We start from the raw sequence: 6,027 nt of genomic DNA, 5'->3' as shown, positions 1-6,027 counted from the left end.
CCCAGAGTGTGTGCATTAGACTTCTCACATGTTCTGTGTTCTGCTTTGCATAAGACTATAAAATCGGAACAAAAGTGAAGAAGACCACGACTCTGTGATTCAATGTGTTCACATGGTTACAAAGACTTTAAGGGTTCTGGTCATCTCCTCAGGGACTGTTTATTATTTTACAATTACTGATTTAATCACAATTAATCCATGGTAGAGGGACCAAAACCTGATTTTTCTGTCTTTCTACAACCAGACAACTGTCCTAATTACTAAGCTACAAAGCCACATTTGATTTCTTTTGCCAAATGAATTGCAATACTTATTTATAAAAAAACCCCAAATTTTTATAATTTATTATTATTAGATTACTAACTTCAGTTCACTCAAGACAGACAACTTTTCTAGGTGATCAGGGCCAACAACACAACAATTAAACACTATGAAAAAGATGCAGCACCACCTATTGGGGATATGTTAGGTATGCTGATTATTACAGTTTTAAGCAGTTACAGAATTTTGTTCTTTGTTGTAATAACCTAGTTATAAGGAAACGAAAACAAAAAACCCAGCTAGGGAGAAAAGTAGTTTCTGAAAAGAAGATAAGGGAAGCAAATACTGTACTTCGGACTGTTCATGAGCAAAATTGGAGAAAACAACTTAATGGTCTACAGCTCTTTCGTCAAATTAAAAAAAAAAAAAACAACAACAAAACCACCAGATTCAGTATAGCACAGTAGACACAACTGCAAAGAAGAGAGGAAAACAGTTGCAGGAGGGGATGACTGTCTTGGTTAACAGTACATAAACACTGACTCAAAATCAGGGCAACCTGATTATCTATGAACACCCTCCTTTCCTTGGGAATCAGAAAGACTTTAACCCATTGCCTTTGGGTGAAGGTGCTGGCATGAATCATTTAGGTTGGAAAAGACTTTTAAGATCATCAAGTCCAACCATTAACCTAGCACTGCCAAGTCCACCACTAAACCATGTCCCTAAGCACCACATCTATGTGTGTTTTAAATACCTCCAGGGATGGTCACTCAACCACTTCCTTGGGCAGCCTGTTCCAATGTTTAACAACCCTTTCAGTGAAGAAATTTCTCCTAGTAGCCAGTCTAAACCTCCCCTGGTGCAACTTGAGGCCATTTCCTCTTGTCCTATCACTTGTTACTTGGGAGAAGAGACCAACACCCACCTGGATACAGCCTCCTTTCAGGTAATTGTAGAGAGCGAGCAGGTCTCCCCTTCAGCCTCCTTTTCTCCAGGATAAGGAAGTTCCCCAGTTCCCTCAGCTGCTCCTCATCAAACTTGTGCTCTAGACCCTTCACCAGCTTCATTGCCCTTCTCTGGACACACTCCAGCACTTCAATGTCCTTCTTGTAGTGAGGGGCCCAAAAACTGAACACAGCACTCGAGGTGCAGCCTCACCAGTGCCGACTACAGAGGAACGATCACTGCCCTGGTCCTGCTGGCCACACGATTTCTGATACAAGCCAGGATGCTGTTGGCCTTCTTGGCCACCTGGGCACACTGCTGGCTCATATTCAGCAGTCTGTTAACCAACCCACCCAGGTCCTTTTCCACCAGGCAGCTTTCCAGTCACTCTTCCCCAAGCCTGTAGTGTTGCCTGGGGTTGTTGTGACCCAAGTGCAGGACCTGACACTGAGCCTTGTTGAATCTCATACAGTTGGTCTAGGCCCATCGATCCAGCCTGTCCAGATCCCTCTGTAGAGCCTTCCTACCCTGTTGATGATAATCAACAACCTGAAGTTCATTAGTGTGGCTAATTGCTAAAATGAGGAGATAGAGGATTGTATAGCCAAATCAGGATCCTGCCAGGGCCAATGAACAATTCAGACAATTTGGACAGTCTAAACGAGAAAAAAAATAATTAAGTAGAGAATGAAATGGATCTGTACAGAGATTAAGGTGGACTGTAGTAAGAAAGAAAACAGTGGCTTATCTACTTTTAATTCCTCTCACTATCATATAATAATTGCTTTTAGGGAACTATGGTGTAGTTCTGGCCATTACAAAGCTGATTTAAAGCCTACGGAAATCTTGCACTTTTTTTTTTTTTCCTTTTTTCCATCAAGCAATCATATCTTTTTTCCTTTTGGGGCGTGCAAATGACTTCCCTACCTGCCAGTCTTATATACCTGGCTACATTTTTAACTTGTGTTGTTTTATGTTTTGAAATGTTGTCTTCAAGACTTTGCCATTTCGCCTGCCCTACTTGTTCTTGCTTCCTTAGTATCGAGTCACAATATGATGCAGTTTTTCTAGAACCACAGAACAATCACAATGCAGACTTTAATGACTAGCCTGTTTTGAACCCAAACATATGCATGCTAATACAGCATAACTATGTAAGAATTCTGTACCCAATGTCTGGTGAAAATACTATTATCCTCCTGGGCAAAGTCAAACAAAAAAAGGAAGCCTACAGAGGGTGGAAGCAAGGGCAGGTAGCCTGGGAAGAATACAGAGAAACTGTTCGAGCAGCCAGGGATCAGGTTAGGAAGGGCAAAGCCCTGATAGAAATTAGTCTGGCCAGAGATGTCAAGGACAACAAGAAAAGCTTCTATAGGTATGTCAGTGATAAAAGGAGGACGAGGGAAAATGTGGGTCCCCTCCAGAATGAAACAGGTGACCTGGTTACCCAGGATATGAAGGCTGAGGTACTCAATGACTTCTTTGCCTCAGTCTTCAGTGGCAAATGCTTGAGCCACACTGCCCAGGTCACAGAAGGCAAGGACTGGGAGAATGCAGAACTGCCCACTGTAGGAGAAGATCAGGTTCGAGATGATCTATGGAACCTGAAGGTGCACAAGTCCATGGGACCTGATGAGTTGCATCCGTGGGTCTTGAGGGAACTGGCGGATGAAGTGGCCAGGCCACTCGCCATCATATTTGAGAAGTCCTGGCAGTCCGGTGAAGTTCCCACTGACTGAAAAAGGGGAAACATAACCCCCATTTTTAAGAAGGGAAAAAAGGAAAACCCAGGGAACTACAGGCTGGTCAGTCTCACCTGCGTGCCTGGCAAGATTATGGAGCAGACCCTCCTGGAGACTATGCTCAGGCACATGGAAAATAAGGAGGTGATTGGTGACAGCCAACACAGCTTCACTAGGGGCAAGTGGTGCCTGACAAATTTGGTGGCCTATGATGGGGTTACAGCGTTGGTGGATAAGGGAAGGGCAACTGACATCATCTACTAGGACTTACGCAAAGCATTTGACACTGTCCTGTGTGACATCCTTGTCTCTAAATTGGAGAGACATGGATTCGATGGATGGACCACTCGGTGGATAAGGAATTGGCTGGATGGTCGCACTCAAAGAGTTGTGGTCAACAGCTCAATGTCCAAGTGGAGATTAGTGACAAGTGGCATTCCTCAGGGGTCGGTACTGGGACCGGCACTAACATCTTTGTTGGCAACATGGACAGTGGGATCGAGTGCACCCTCAGCAAGTTTGCCGATGACACCAAGCTGTGTGGTGTGGTCGACACGCCGGAGGGAAGGGATGCCATCCAGAGGGACCTTGACAGGCTGGAGAGGTGGGCCCGTGCGAACTGCATGAAGTTCAACAAGGCCAAGTGCATGTGGGTTGGCGCAATCCCAAGCACAACTACAGGCTGGGCGAGGAATGGATTGAAAGCAGCCCTGAGGAGAAGGACTTGGGGGTATTGATTGATGAGAAGCTCAACATGAGCCGGCAGTGTGTGCTTGCAGCCCAGAAAGCCAACTGTGTCCTGGGCTGCATCAAAAGAGGTGTGACCAGCAGGTCGAGGGAGGTGATCCTGCCCCTCTGCTCTGCTCTTCTGAGACCCCACCTGGAGTACTGCATCCAGCTCTGGGGTCCCCACTACAGGAGAGACATGGAGCTGTTGGAGAGAGTCCAGAGGAGGCCACGAAGCTGATCAGAGGGATGGAGCACCTCTGCTATGAAGACAGGCTGAGAGAGTTGGGGTTGTTCAGCCTGGAGAAAAGAAGGCTCCGGGGAGATCTAATTGCGGCCTTCCAGTACCTGAAGGGGCTACAGCAAAGATGGGGAAGGACTGTTTATCAGGGAGTGTAGTGACAGGACAAGGGGTAATGGGTTTAAGCTGAAGGAGGGTCGATTTCGATTAGATATTAGGAAGAAATTCTTTACTGTGAGGGTGGTGAGGCACTGGAACAGGTTGCCCAGAGAGGCTGTGGATGCCCCCTCCCTGGAAGTGTTCCAGGCCAGGTTGGATGGGTCTTTGGGCAACGTGGTCTAGTGGAGGGTGTCCCTGCCCATGTCCAGGGGGGTTGGAACTAGATGATCTTTGAGGTCCCTTCCAACCCAAACCATTCTGTGATTCTATGATTCTATGATCCCGCTATTAACAGGCCATAGGCCTTATACTAATACCAGAAGGCCCCAGTCCTGGTTTGTCAGACTTGTTACCAGCTTGTGTGAGAACTTACTCTGTGAACTAGAACTTGATACCAGCTGTCTCATGCTGTGGTGTTTAAGTGTGGGATAACAGCAAGGGCCTTGAAACTATGAGTGCAGGCAGAAGGCAAAGGCCCCCAAACCATCAGTAACTCACGTATGGTCAGTTACTGATCATTGTAAAAGTGCAACCTTGAGAGCTGGGAAAAGGCTGTTTTAAGAAAGGCAGACTTACCTAAGGAAAGTTTAAAAAAAAAAACCAAACCAACAAAGCATTTAAGCAAGGGCAGGGAAAGAGGAAGAAAATATCAACTACAGTTCTCTTTGGTGAAGAGCTCTTGAGTTCGGCCATTTTGATGACTACCAGTGACCTTAGTCATGTTCTAACAATAAAGGCAGCAGCTCTGTAGTATTATATGCTCACAGCTAATTTAGGATCAAGTGTTAAGGACTGACTGCTTTGTACATGTAGTGATAACAACTGATATAAGTGCGAGAATGAATATGTAGTGATAACAATTATGATAACTAATTATTAGCACAGTGTTTTCTTAATGAATAGTAATGAATGCTAAAGTTTTGTTTTAAATCTTGAAACTGACATGAGTCATCAGTGTTCTAAGCACTCCTAGCACAACAATCTCTAATTCTTTAAATGGTGCATGTGTGTGTACATATATACACACACACATACACACACACACACCCCCCCCCCCATACATTCCATTGCAACAGTACATTGAAACAAGTTCATCCACACCTTGCTGATATTTTCTTTTCTTGGCTGGTAAGTAATGCGCAAGCATATCCAGCCAAATCTCTGCCACTGCTCTTTACCATCCTCTAAGTGTAAAATATCCACCTCAGGGCCATTTTGTACCAAGTTACTTGTTTTGTTTACCACAAAGACACTCCTATGCTATCCTGTAACAGCTTGCTAGCAACACAGTTTTATTATCATCCTAAACCAGAACATTGGTTTTCCAAGCCAAGTCCCAGTAACTCATCACTCTGGAAGTAACTCACTACCCTGGAATTGTAGAATACACAGAAGCATGTACACTTTTTTTTTTTTTAAGCCCCCATCCATTTGTTATAGATTAATCTAGAACAGAGACTGTTCTCCAAAAGGATGGTGATGTGTTAAATAGATTGTACAAAGCATAGACAGTTACAGGAGCAGAGGTGAAAAACACATACCACTGCAAATTTCTAGACCTTACCCCTTGGTCTGCGTCGGAATTGAGCTTTATTAACCAGCAATCCTGACTGGATAGCTATGTTTCAAAAAGCTTTGGGAAACAGCAAAAGTGAGGGTTTTTTAGCTTTTTTACTGCATGGTGATTTGTTTTCATCATAACTTTATTTTGAGCCCCTACAGAGCAGCCTTATCAGTGTCCGTCAATAGACACAGCAAAACAGCCATGAAGCAAGGATGCAGGCAAATATCATTTAATTAACATCTTTATCAACTAAAGCCTTAAGCTTATGTGAGTGTCACATTTAAATTTTAGGTCTTCATATTTTATTTTTTAACAATGCATCAGCATTTTTAATCATTTTTAGGTTAAGGATTGTTATATCACAACAGTTATCAGTGTTCGTTCTC

Source organism: Grus americana, chromosome 2, assembly GCF_028858705.1.
Source record: "Grus americana isolate bGruAme1 chromosome 2, bGruAme1.mat, whole genome shotgun sequence".
Taxonomy (NCBI): Eukaryota; Metazoa; Chordata; class Aves; order Gruiformes; family Gruidae; genus Grus; species Grus americana.
Note: the sequence above shows the minus strand (reverse complement) of the source record.